Source organism: Pristiophorus japonicus, chromosome 8 (genome assembly GCF_044704955.1).
Source record: "Pristiophorus japonicus isolate sPriJap1 chromosome 8, sPriJap1.hap1, whole genome shotgun sequence".
Lineage (NCBI taxonomy): Eukaryota > Metazoa > Chordata > Chondrichthyes > Pristiophoridae > Pristiophorus > Pristiophorus japonicus.
The window spans coordinates 145,678,165-145,691,713 of record NC_091984.1 but is presented as its reverse complement, the minus strand read 5'-3'; the positions used below and the strand labels follow the sequence as shown (position 1 = coordinate 145,691,713).

At 45.7% G+C, this 13,549-nt stretch overlaps 1 long non-coding RNA gene across 1 annotated transcript; it reads right to left on the bottom strand.

Annotated features, from left to right (window-relative positions):
* Positions 1 to 1,049: 1,049 nt before the first annotated feature.
* LOC139268775 (uncharacterized) lies at positions 1,050 to 7,791 on the bottom strand. Its single transcript, XR_011594103.1, has 2 exons — positions 7,225 to 7,791; positions 1,050 to 2,876 (listed from the first exon to the last, which is right to left on the bottom strand). It is a non-coding gene; the product is annotated as an uncharacterized lncRNA (long non-coding RNA).
* Positions 7,792 to 13,549: the final 5,758 nt, after the last annotated feature.

The following is a 13,549-nucleotide window of genomic DNA, read 5'->3' as shown; positions in this document are numbered from 1 at the left end:
ATATCGTGTTCAGTCTTGGTCTCCTAGACTGAGGAAGGATGTTTTTGCTATTGACAGAGTGCAGCGAAGGTTCACCAGACTGATTCAAGGGATGGCTGGGCTGTCATATGAGGAGAGACTGGATCAACTGGGCTTTTATTCACTGGAGTTTAGAAGGATAAGAGGGTATCTCACAAAAACATGTAAAATTCTGATGGGACTGGACAGGATAGATGCAGGAAGAATGTTCCTGATGTTGGGGAAGTCCAGAACAAGGGGACACAGTCTTAGGATAAGGGGTAGGCCATTTAGGACTGCGCTGAGGAGAAACTTCTTCATTCAGAGAGTTGTTAACCTGTGGAATTCCCTGCCGCAGAGATTTGTTGATGCCAGTTCATTAGATATATTCAAGAGGGAGTTAGATATGGCCCTTATGGCTAAGGGGATCAAGGGGTATGGAGAGAAAGCAGGAAAGGGGTGCTGAGGGAATGATCAGCCATGATCTTATTGAATGGCAGAGCAGGCTCAAGGGGCCGAATGGCCTCCTCCTGCTCCTAATGTTCTTATGGAACATTAGTCCGTGTTCTGGGGATTTTCTGCTGGGTCCAGGTTTAATCAGCAGGGGAATTGTGCGAGTCCCAGTTAATAAAAAGAAAAGCCAAATTAAAGAAAGACCTGCAATTATATTGCACCTTTCATACCTGAGGAGGTCCCAAAGTGCTTCACAGCCAATGAAGTACATTTTTAAGTGTAGTCACTGTTGTAATGTGGGAAACACGGCAACCAATTTGTGCACAGCAAGCTCTCACACACAGCAATGGGTTGAATGACCTCTTCATGGAAGAGGACACAAATAACATCCAAGAAATGCGAGGGAACCTAAGGTCTAGTGAGCAAGAGGAATTAAAGGAAACGATTTTTCGTAACAAAATAGAGCTGGAGAAACTAATGGGACTGAAGGCCGATAAATCCCCAAGGCCTGATGATCTGCATCCCAGACTACTAAAAATGAGGTAGCCATGTGTCGAGGAAATTTCTAAGTTAAAGTAACTCAAGCGGAGATTTCAGAGTCTTGCTTCAAGAGATTCTTTTAATATGTACAGGCGAGATATCTCGGAGAGATGCTTGGTCCTTACCAAGGCAATACTCTGAAATTCTATAGAAACTTGTTCCATCTTTATACAGAAAAAAAGGAATTTTATCTCTACAATTGACACCTACATTATTCAGGAACATTACCAATTCTAAACAGGGCACAAAGGTCAGTTTACACAGCCCAACAGTATCTTGTCACGTCATTATTCAATCTTTTCGAGGGTCAGCAAGATCATCACTAAAAGCCCCTCTTATCAGAGAAATCAGTTTGTCCAGGCAATGGGGGTATCTTAACATATACAAATACCAGATGTACAGCTTTCATGTTATCTGTTCTTTTCTAACAAAGAAGAGACATCAAGTATTTTCTGGCCTTGCAGGATTCTGCAGTCTCAGCACAGAATTAAACTTACTAAAAGGAAGAGAGAAATTTAACCCCTTCCTATATCGTGAACTAAAGTTCTTCCACAACTCCCTCCTTGTTGATCTTTTATCTTTAATGATCAACATGCTTTCCTTCTTAGAAAGAAAAGGGAGGCTCATACCCCTCGGGGTAAGGTCTCATCTCTAAACATTCTTTTTCATTATAGTCATCTAACTGTCCCTCTATTCTGTTTAACCTTCCTTTCACGATCACATTTTTCTGCTCTATTTTTTCTACTAGGTTCATTACTTGTCTGTTATGTAGCCAGATACCTGTAGTTGCTGTAGCCCTTCATCCCACGCGTTTCTCAACTCTATACTTTCTCCTATTAGTCCTCCTACAACCTGGATTTTGTTTTGCAGGGTCTCTATATCTATTGTGTTCAAGGCTCCCATTCCTACTCCTACCCCACCTAATACAGTTCCCAGCACGTCTCGCTTTTTTCTCAAGGATCGGTCCAGTGTGACTCCAACACTGGTCGTGTTGCAACCATCCCTCTCCCTTAGCGGATATAGGATTTGTATGGTTAAATTTACTATACCTGGGGATCTTACTACCGATATGCAGGTGGTCAATATCTGTTTTAAATGGCCCGGATCTCTGGGGGAATGCCTATTTTTATTATGTGTCCACTGTTTAATATAGGTTCCCCCATGTAGTATTTTTGTACGGTTCATGCACTTTACCCATCCTCTGTTTTCTATTTTAAAATGACAATCTTCTTCGGGGTCACAAAACGTGCCATTAGTTTCTTGGCTCTCAGCTATTTCCTTGCTGGTCAGGCATGTCATTCCGCAGGCCTCACACCTTACTGTGAAGTTCCCCACTTTGCAATCCTCTTTTTTCCGAACATACATAAGTGTCCTGCTGTCCTGCTTTGTCAATCGTGCCCCAGGCCATTTCTCCTTTCCATATTTTACCTTCTTTTATAAACCTTTCTTCTGTTTTAACTCTTCCCACTGCCAGAAGGATTAACATACCCAGTGTCCCCTGATAGTTTTGCCAGGAGTCCTTCCTCATCTTCCTCCCTTTGTTTTCTTCTATAATGCTCCTGAACCAATTCGTTAAAATAATAGCTTACTAGTACAATAGTAACAGTGATCCACAAGATAAAGACCCAAATTGGTATACAGGCAAGTTCTGACATCTAGCTTGATACTTCGGGGTATTATGCTCTTAGTCCAGCCTGGCTCGGTAGAAACAAAAGGGGATGAGTACAGTTCTTTTCGGGGTGTGTCCGCCCTAGCTCGGTATTTCTTCTTCTTGCTGTGTTTCGTCTGGAAGGTAGTATTTACATCGGGTGGCGTGTATCCAATTTGGATGTTTTTCCAGTTTCAGGGCGGTTCTTGTGAGGATTATCTGATATGGTCCCTTCCACCTAGGAGAAAAAGATTCCTTGTTTAGAGTTTTCACTAATACTTGCTCTCCCGGCCTGAAAGGGTGCATGTTTCCCTCTGACGGAGGTACTTGGGTCTGTTTTATTCGCTCATGCAGGCTTCTCGCTATTTCACACATGGCCTGAGCATATTTTAGCGACTTTTCGTCATTCCAAATTAATGCTACCTTTTCTGCTCCTAGTGGCGGTTTTACACCAGTAGGCATTGGCCTTCCTAATAAGGCTTCATGGGGTGTCAAACCAGTATTTCGGTTCTTTTGGTTTCTTATGGTATATAGTACCAATGGAAGGGCATCTGGCCATTTTAGTCCTGTTTCTTGACATACTTTAGTAAGGGTGGACTTTATCACTCCATTGACTCTTTCCACCATGCCTGAGGACTGAGGTTGATACGGTATGTGCAATTTCCACTGGAAACCTAGCGCTTCGGCTAGATTCTGCACTATTTTTCCTGTAAAATGTGTTCCTCTGTCACTGTTGATTCCCATAGGTATCCCATATCTTGGCACTATTTCTTTAAATAGGATCTTCACTACTGTTCGGGCATCATCCTTCCTTGTTGCATATGCCTCTACCCACCTTGTAAACATATCTACTATTACTAATAGATACTTAAAGCCTAATACTGGAGGCATGTGGACAAAATCAATTTGCAAATTTTCAAAGGGCATGCTTGGTTGGGGTAGATGGTCATATTCTGCAGGCGTCTTTCCTCTATTGTTTTGTTGGCAAATTTGGCAGGTTTTAGCAATTTTCTCAATTATTACTGTTATTCCTGGTGCATACCATGGCGCATTGATAGCATGTATCATCCCTCCTTTGCCCATGTGAGCCTGACCATGAGCTAGGCGAGACAAGGGCAAAAACAAAGACCTGGGACATACAGTTCGTCCGTCAGGATGGGTCCAGATATTATTTTTTAAAAAAACATCCTTGTTTCTCCCATGTTTTTCTTTCCTGCACTGTAACTTGTTGCTGTGCTATTTCAAGTTGTTGGGCGCTCAGTGTTGGCAGAGGGGAGACTGAGGCTGCCTGTAGGCAGCACGTCTGTTCCAAAGCGGCTCGTCGGGCCGCCTCGTCGGCCCTCCTATTTCCTAATGATACTTCATCTTCACCAGTTGTGTGGGCTGCGCATTTAATAACAGCAACCCTTTTTGGCAATTGAATGGCATCTATCAGGTTAAGCACTAATTGTGAGTGCTTAATATGCTTCCCGCCAGAGGTGATGAAGCCTCTGTTTTTCCATAGTTGTCCAAAATCATGGACTACACCAAATGCATATCTTGAATCGGTATATATATTAGAAGATTGATTTTTTAGCTAATATACATGCTCTAGTTAGGGCGAACAATTCAGCTGCCTGTGCCGAGGTTCCGGGGGGCAAGGCAAATGCCTCAACAATTTCATATGGGTTCACAATAGCATAGCCTGCCAGGAGCAAATTGTCTGATGGTCTGTGAGACGACCCATCTGTATAAAGAATGAGATCGGGATTGTCCATTGGTTCCGTAAGCAAATCTGGTCTAGGCATGGTAGCCATCTCCACTGTTGACAGACAGTCGTGCTGGTCTGGGTCCTCTATTTCTCTAGTGGAGCTGGTAGGAACAAAAACAGCAGGGTTTACTGCAGGTGCACGGCGAAAAGTGTAGTTAGGGTGTGACAACAGCAGCACCTCGTAGCCTGTCCTTCGGGATGCTGTGAAATGCTGAGTTGCTGCGGAATTCAACAATAACAGCACCGCATGCGCGGTGATAACAGTGCACGGATAGTCCAATACAATTGGTACTGATTTTTACACCATGACCGCAGTAGCGGCTACAGCACGCAGACAAGCAGGCATTCCTCGTACTACTGGGGGGAGCATTACCGAATAATAAGCAACTGGTCTATTTCCCCCACCATGTTCTTGGGTTAACACTGCTGTTGCGAATCCTTCTTTTTCATTCACATACATTAGACTTGTCCAACATGGTTTTTATGTTTAGCCCAGAGTTCGGGGGACACTTGACTCAGTGCCATTGGTATGTTAGGGCTAGTTTGTCCGGGGGGTTGCTGTTTTTCAAACGTAGCATCGTGCCCTTTTCTCTCCCAGTGGAGAATTCCTCTGTCACGGGTGATAAATTCTAGCCGTATATCCTGCAGTTCTATCATCGCCCATGGTTGATAACCTGGTCGCTGTCTTTTCTCTTCTATGTCTAAGATCATCCCGCCCATGTCTTTAGGTTTTGCTGGGGGCTTTACAGCCAATGTCAGATGGGGTGTCGTATTTTCTTCTTTAAATCGTTTTTGTTGTAACGGTGTTAGCTCCACGGCCACCCCCAACCCTTCAGATCCGAAATAAATGTGGGGAGTAGCTTCTATTACTTCGTTTTTATTTAAGAACGGTTGCACAAAGCGCTGATAGTCTTCAGCCCTGTGTCGAGTATACCAGGCTGTACAGTGAAGCTGAACTGCCTCAAAGCTTGTTAAGATGATATACAATAACTCTTTAATATTAGGGTCAATTTTAATCTTTAAGTTTTCCACTGCCTCTTTTATCAGGGAGGAGTAGAAGTTGCCACTCAGTTGCCAACTATAAAGGGCAGCACTTTCTTCATTCTTTTCCTCTTTCTCTCTTTCTATCCCATTAAAGAACTGATGAATGTTATTTGGAGGGATCTCCATAAACATCCCTCCCTTTGTGCAATATATTGTGGCTCCTAGTTTGCACAAAGTCTGTCTTCCTAATAGAGGGAGAGGCGTTGTCTTAGAGACTATCAGGGTTTCGTCATTAACTTGTTGTCCTTCAATTGTCAATTTAGTAGGTTCGGATAAAAAATCTTTCAAGGGGACGCCGGCCACACCCATGCTTAAAACAGTGGTGTTGCTTACGGGTAATCCCACAGAGGGCGGTACAGAGGACATAGTGGCGCCGGTATCCACCAGGAACTTTACACAAGTGTTTCCTACTTTTAGTATTGCTAAGGGATTTTCTTCTATGTCCGTTGATAAGCGAAGAGTCGCTGCCTGTACCGTTATGCCTCTGGGGCATCCCTATGCTGATTGATACGGATTGGGGTTAGAAAAGGAAAATTGAGGGGCTGGTGGAGGTGGAGGTTCGGAAAAGTTCCCTTGCGACCCTCTATTCTGTTTGGGCGGGCATCTACAGTCGCGAGCCCAATGCCCTATTCTTCCACAATTTCTACACTCATCTTGAGAGCGATCTCGCTGTGACCACTGTCCTCTTCCTCTTCCTCCACCCCTAAATCCCCCTCGATTCTGCGCCTGCCCTCCGCCTCTCTGCTGGTAATATTGACCTGTTGCTTTGGTTTTACTTACGTAATTGAACAATCCCTCCCTGTCCATGTTTGCCAAGACAGTGACTGTCTCTTTCCAGGTTTTTCCTTGCCAATCTAAAACTTTAATTTTGTAGGTCTTTGCATGCTGTGGTAACATGCAGTTCAGCAGTGTTTGTACTGCTAAAGGTTCATTCGTATCTAAGGGTATTCCTGCATACTCCTCCCAGCTATTTTTCCACCTGGCTGCGAAATCTATCATTGATTCTTCCGCTTTCTGCAAACAGCGAGTAACCTCCCCTATATCCCCATGTTGTCTAGCCCCTTGTAGAATTGCATTCCGTCCTCTATTCTGTAGCCAGTGTGTTAAAGATTCGTTTCCTTCATTTAGCAAATCATTATTAGCTCTCCAATCCCCTTCTTCTCCGGGCGGGATATGGAACATATCTTTTACTCCCTGCCAGGAAGATCCGTACGCTGCTTGTAATAATAGTTTAACATCCCCTGGTAGCGGATTATAAATTGTACAGGTCTGCTCAAGCCAGTTATGAAATGCAACAGGTTTCTTTACCGGGTTTGGGGCTGCAGAGATCATATCTCTGGCCTCTCCCGGAGACCAGGGTTTTAAAACCGCTGTGGTTCCTATCATTACTCGGGGATTTTGGAGGAGGAGGGTAGAGTCGGCTTCTGCCTGAGCTGGGGTTGTTTGTGACCTTAGGACCATACCAGCTCTCAGATTGGCTCCCCCTTTCTTTCTCTCCTGATTTATTCTCTGATATTTTTACTTTCGGAGGCTGATGTCTTTTTGCAACCTCTAGCCATTTAATAAAACATTTATCCATATAATCTTTGTCCCAAGTAGGGTCTCCTCCCCCTTCCTTAGTTATTTTCCTCCATTCTTCGATTAAAGACAATTTAAAACTTCCTCCATATGGCCAGTCCCCATCAGACCAACCATATAAATCGCTACTAAATGTTACCGCGTATCGGTCATCTCCTGTTTCTTTAATTACAGTGTCCGCCGGCGAGCCGGGTGGCACAATTGGATCTCCTACCTTCTCTCGTTGCTTTACTACCTTACGAATCCTTTTTTCAGTTTTACGCTGCATACTCATTCTTTTAGTTGGAGGGTCGGTTTTCTTCCCTTTTCTAGGAACTGGACGCAAGCATCCTGCTCGACTAGAGCTGTTTCCCATTCTCTCCGGGTGCAGTTTCTCGCGGTGTTTCCTGAAACGAGAGGTTAAGACACGCCCACAAAAATATATACACACACAGTATTTACAAAGCGCTCACCGGTGTCTCTTTTCGGCTCAGCTCGGGTCTCCTTTAGCTTTCTTGTTATTTTAGCTTCTTACGGTAGCTACCCTATGCCTCACCCTTCCGGGATCTCGGCGGCTTGCCCCCTTTTCTAGGACAGCCTAGGCACTTTCCCCCTTAAGCTGGGAAAATCCTTTTAAAATTCCTCTTTTTCTTTTAAGCCAATTTTTACTTTTAAACTTGTTCGTTTGGGATCTCGTTATCAGAGGTCCTGCAGACTACGCCAGAAACTGTCGAGGAAATTTCTAAGTTAAAGTAACTCAAGCGGAGATTTCAGAGTCTTGCTTCAAGAGATTCTTTTAATATGTACAGGCGAGATATCTCGGAGAGATGCTTGGTCCTTATCAAGGCAATACTCTGAAATTCTATAGAAACTTGTTCCATCTTTATACAGAAAAAAAGGAATTTTATCTCTACAATTGACACCTACATTATTCAGGAACATTACCAATTCTAAACAGGGCACAAAGGTCAGTTTACACAGCCCAACAGTATCTTGTCACGTCATTATTCAATCTTTTCGAGGGTCAGCAAGATCATCACTAAAAGCCCCTCTTATCAGAGAAATCAGTTTGTCCAGGCAATGGGGGTATCTTAACATATACAAATACCAGATGTACAGCTTTCATGTTATCTGTTCTTTTCTAACAAAGAAGAGACATCAAGTATTTTCTGGCCTTGCAGGATTCTGCAGTCTCAGCACAGAATTAAACTTACTAAAAGGAAGAGAGAAATTTAACCCCTTCCTATATCGTGAACTAAAGTTCTTCCACACCATGGAAATAGTAGATGCATTGGTTGTCATCTTTCAAAATTCTAAAGATTATGGAACAGTTCCTGCAGATTGTAGGGTGGCAAATGTAACCCCACTACTTAAAAAAAGGAGGGAGAGAGAAAACGGGGAATTACAGACCGGTTATCCTGACATCAGTAGTAGGGAAGATGCTAGAGTCTATTATAAAGGATGTGATAACGGCACACTTAGATAATATCAACGGGATTAAACAAAATCAACATGGATTTATGAAAGGAAATTCACGTTTGACAAATCTATTGGAGTTTTTGGAGGATGCAACTAACAGAATAGATAAGGGATAACCAGTGGATGTAGTGTATTTGGATTTTCAGAAGCCCTTTGATAAAAATCCCACATAAGAGGTTAGTGTGCAAAATTAAAGCACATAGGATTGTGGGTAATGTATTGGCATGGATTGAAAATTGGTTAACTGACAGGAAACAGTCGGAATAAATGGGTGTGTTTCAGGGTGGCGGGCAGTGACGAGTGGGGTACCACAGGGATCAGTGCTTGGGCCCCAGCTATTACAATATATATATATATATATATAAATAAATGATTTGGATGAGGGAACCAAATGTTATATTTCCAAGTCTGCTGACGACACAAAATTAGGTGGGATTGTGAGTTGTGTGGAGGATGCAAAGACACTGCAAGGCGATTTAGATAGGTTGAGTGAGTGAGCAAACACATGGCAGATGTAACATATTGTGGATAAATGTGAAGTTACTCACTTTGGTAGTAAAAACATAAGGACAAAGTATTATTTAAATGGTGATAACTTGGGAAGTGTCGATGGACAGAGGGACCTGGGTGTCCTTGTACACCAGTCAGTGAAAGCAAACATACAGGTGCAGCAAGTAGTTAAGAAGGCAAATAGTATGTTGGCCTTCATTGCAAGAGGATTTGAGTACAGGAGCAAGGATGTCTTATGACAGGGCCTTGGTGATACCGCACCTGGAGTATTGTGTACAGTTTTGGTCTACTTACCTAAGAAAGGATATACTTGCCATAGACGGAGTGCAGCGAAGGTTCACCAGACTGATTCCTGAGATGGGCAGGACTGTCGTATGACGAGAGATTGGATCGATTAGGTCTGTATACACTAGAGTTTAGAAGAGTGAGAGATGATCTCATTGAAACGTATAAAATTCTAACTGGTTTGGACAGACTGGATGTGGGGAGGATGGTTTCCCGGGCTGGGAAGTCTAGAACAAGGAGTCACAGTCTCAGGATACGAGGTAGGAAATTTACAAATGAGATGAGGAGAAATGTCTTCACTCAGAGGATGGTGAACCTGTGGAATTCTCTACCACAGAAGGCTGTGGAGGCCAAGTCACTGAATATATTTAAGAGGCAGATAGATGGATTTCTAGAAACAAAAAGGCATCAAGGGGTATGGGGAAAAAGCGGGAATATGGTGTTGAGATAGAGGAACAGCCATGATTATATTGAATGGTGGTGCAGACTCGAAGGGCCGAATGGCCTACTACTGCTCCTATTTTCTATGTTTTTATGTTTAAGCGATGTAGGTTGAGGGATAAATATCGGCCTGAACTCGAGCCACAGAAACCGCAACTGAGAGTCTCCCCACAACCCTGGAGCACTGCAGCCGCCGGATTGCGAGCCCTGCTGCCCCTGTTTGCGATCAGAAGTTGGACAGGAGGTGAGCGGGGGCTGGAAAGATCAGAGTTGGAGCTGGGGGAGGCAGGACCTCGGGAGTGTCAGTGTGCTGAGGCTGAGCTCAGTTATATCAGAGACTGTGACAGGAGCACAGACTGCCCCCAGCGAGCTCACTCACTCACACCCACACTCTGACCGTGTCTCACACACCGTGTCTGTCACACTGAGACAGGCAGGAGGCTTGGGAGCGATTTCCGGGGATGGTGCAGGGATGGGACCGCAGTGTGCCAACGTCCAGATCTCCTCCATACGGTGGGTAACAGTTCGTTACTTATACTTTGCTGGGTGAAGGGGGAGTGTGGGTAAAGGAATACAGCCGGGCTCCCTGTCATACACAGCACTCTTCAATTAACCCTTTCATTCACCGCAGCTCCCCACCATATTATATAACCCATACACAGGCACTGGAGAGGGTGCAGAGAAGGTTTACAAGGATGGGACCAGAAAGGCGAGGGTACACATATCAGGAAAGGATGAACAGGCTGGGGCTCTTTTCTCTTGAGGCTGAGGGGTGACCTGATCGAGGTCTTTAACATTCGGAAAGGTTTTGATAGAGTGGATACAGAGAGAGTGTTTCCACTTGTGGGGAAGAGCAGAACTAGAGGCCATCAATATGAGATAGTCAGCAAGAAATCCAATTGGGAATTCAGGAGAAAATTCTTTACCCAGCAAGTGGTGAGAATGTGGAACTGGCTACCACAGGGAGTGATTGAAGTGAATAGTATCAATGTATTTAAGGGGAGGCTAGACAGGGATATGAGGGAGAAGGGAATAGAGGGTTATGCTGATAGATTTAGATGAGGAAAGACGGGAGGATCGAGTGTAATCATTTGTAAACTAACACCTTCGCATATTCAGCATTTGTGTCTTAGAAAGATTCAGTATTTAAAGTGTTAATAATGGAACATTGGGGTTTACTTACTCAGTCTGAGCTTGGTTCCTTTACTGAAAGTGAGCCACAGTGACAGCTTCCAGTGCAGTTGCTGTACAATATCCTCCGTCCCTGGCTCACTCAGTCTCTCTCCCCCTCTTTCTGTCTGTGTGTGAGTGTCTGTGTCTGTGTCTGTGTGTGTGTGTCTGTGTCTTTTTCAGTGTCTCACTCTCCCTCACTTTTTCTCTCTCTCTCTCATTCTGTTTCTCTCTCTGATTGCCTCTCTCACTCCCTCCCTCTCCCCTCCACCTCCCTCACTCACTCACTCACTCTGCCTCACTCCGTCCCTCACTCACTCTCTTTCCCTGTCCCTCACTCACTCCCTCCCTCTCTCTCTGTGACGAGTTTCCTGTGGCAGTGCCCGGGAGAGTTGGGGATCCGACGTGTTTGGGAGAAATCTCCCAGCTGCCCTTCCCGCCCCATCAGACGGTAACCCTGGGGCCACGGAATTGCTGGAGAATGAAAGTCCCCATCACATAGGGCTCACCTCTTTGTGCCCCTTGAACAACGGGCTCCGTCTGCAAGCGAGATGTTTGTGTTGCTGACACAGGCCTTCCTCGGGATCATTATAAAATAACGAGTTTCAGGGGCTTTAGAAACCTGTTTCCTCAGTCCGTGACCCGTGTGTATGTGGAGTGTGAGAGGATGCAGCCCCTCTTCCACTATTTGAAGGGGCTGCTCCTCGATTTCTGGCTCCACTTCAGTCCCACGCTCCTGGGCCTGGTCACGCGGTGTAGGGGAATCGGACAGGTCGAAGGGCCTCCCCGTGGGCCTGCTCCTGGATCGGGCCAAGGTGGCCATCCACAGGGCCCATGGGGTGATTGCACTGTCTGCCTGTCTCCCTCCCTTCAGATGCTTTGTCCACATCCAGCTGGCCATGGGGACAGGCCTGAGGCCTCTGCGACGGCTGGGCACCGCAGGGCCTGGAGTGTGGGGTGGGCAGGGAAAGAGCACGAACATTTCACTTGTTCACTTTCCTTTCATGTTTATGCTTTGGGTTTTATAAGTTGTGGCCCTCTCAATAGTGGGAGGTTTGTGAGATTATTTGGATTGAGCACACAGGACCACCCAGTGTCTCCGTGCTGTCTGAATGTACAGAGTAGAGCTGTGAGATTGTCAGTGATGAAGACACAGCCCCAACTCCTCTCTGACCCACTCCATCCTTTCCCAATTCACTGCAGCTTCCAGCTGAATATTCCTGCCATCACTCCCATCGAGCTGTGTCAGTCATGTGTAAAACCGTACAGGAGGTGGGGCTGTGTGTCCATTATTATATATTATATATAACTGTGGGGTGAGTCAATACAGGAGGTGGGCCTGTGTATATTGAGGTTTTTGTCCGGCTGTGTATCACAGTGTAGAGGGAGCTTTCCCCTTGCTGACAGTAATAGTTTGCGACATCCTCGCTCTGCACGTTGCTGATGCTCAGGGTGAACGTGTTGGACTGGTAACTGCCGGTGAAGCGATTGGAGGTTCCAGTGAAACGAGATGTTGCCGCATAGATCAGCAGAGAGGGTTTCTGCCCGGCTTTCTGCTGGTACCAAGCAAGGGCAACACCAATGTATGCACTGGCAGTACAGGTGATCTTTGCAGTCTGTCCCTCACTCACTGACAGCACCGGGGGAGACTGGGTCATGATGATGTCCCCACTGATACCTGAAATGGGGAAAAAAATTGAAGTAAGCACTGTCACAGAAAGACGCTGTAAAATGACAGATTGCTCGAGACACTGAGCTCTCCTCTAGTGTCAGCATTTGCCCTTCAATCACTGGTCAGTAGAGTTGGAAAGAATCGACAGCAGGGAGATATTAAACGTGGAAGGAGAAAGATTGGTACCTGCGACGCAGAATGCCAGAGGCCAGATCAGCTGGATGGGTGAAATCATGGTGTCTGCTCCTGTCCCTGTGCCTGCTTACTGATAAACTGCCCTTCACTGGGCTCTGCTTTATAAACCTGCAGCCTGTGAGAGCCTCACTGCCCATCCCTCAGTATGTAAATATCTTCACCCAGAGAAAGCAACGTCAGCACATTTCACTTCCTCCTCTTCTCTCCCTCCCGCACTCCATCTCCCTGTCTCTGTCTCTCTGTCTGTCTGTCTGTCTCAGCCTTCATCGCCCTCTGTCTCACAGCTTCTCTCTACACCTCTCTGACTCTGATTCACAGCCTCTCTCTCGCTCCCTGTCCCTCCCCCACAGACTCCCAGGTGCAGCACACTGAACTGCAGAGTAAACCTCCCTGTGCCCTGCCCCAGCAATTAACCCTTGACCCCAGACCATGCCTTCTCCTGGAGTCAGGGCCTATTCTCCACAATGTCCATCCCTTGGCCTCTCTCATTACACTGGCTGCTTATTGCCCAATTAAGAGCCGTTCTGTGCTGTGGGCCTCTTCTCAGTGGGGACCGGTTTGGACAGAAAGCACATTTCATGAAGGCCCAGCAGAGCAAGGAGATCCTCACCCCATCAGTGTGAGCTGAAGCGACTGGACAGGGTCTGATCCACTGCCCCAACCTCTCCGCTCAGAACATCTTCGAATCCCTTCCCCTCTGCTTCTCCTTCCATGGCCCCGCTACGGGTCAGGGTGTTTTTACTGGGATCATGTGCCAACGATCCCACATTTACAACAGGAAGGGTCGCACTCAACGTTGACCATGGAC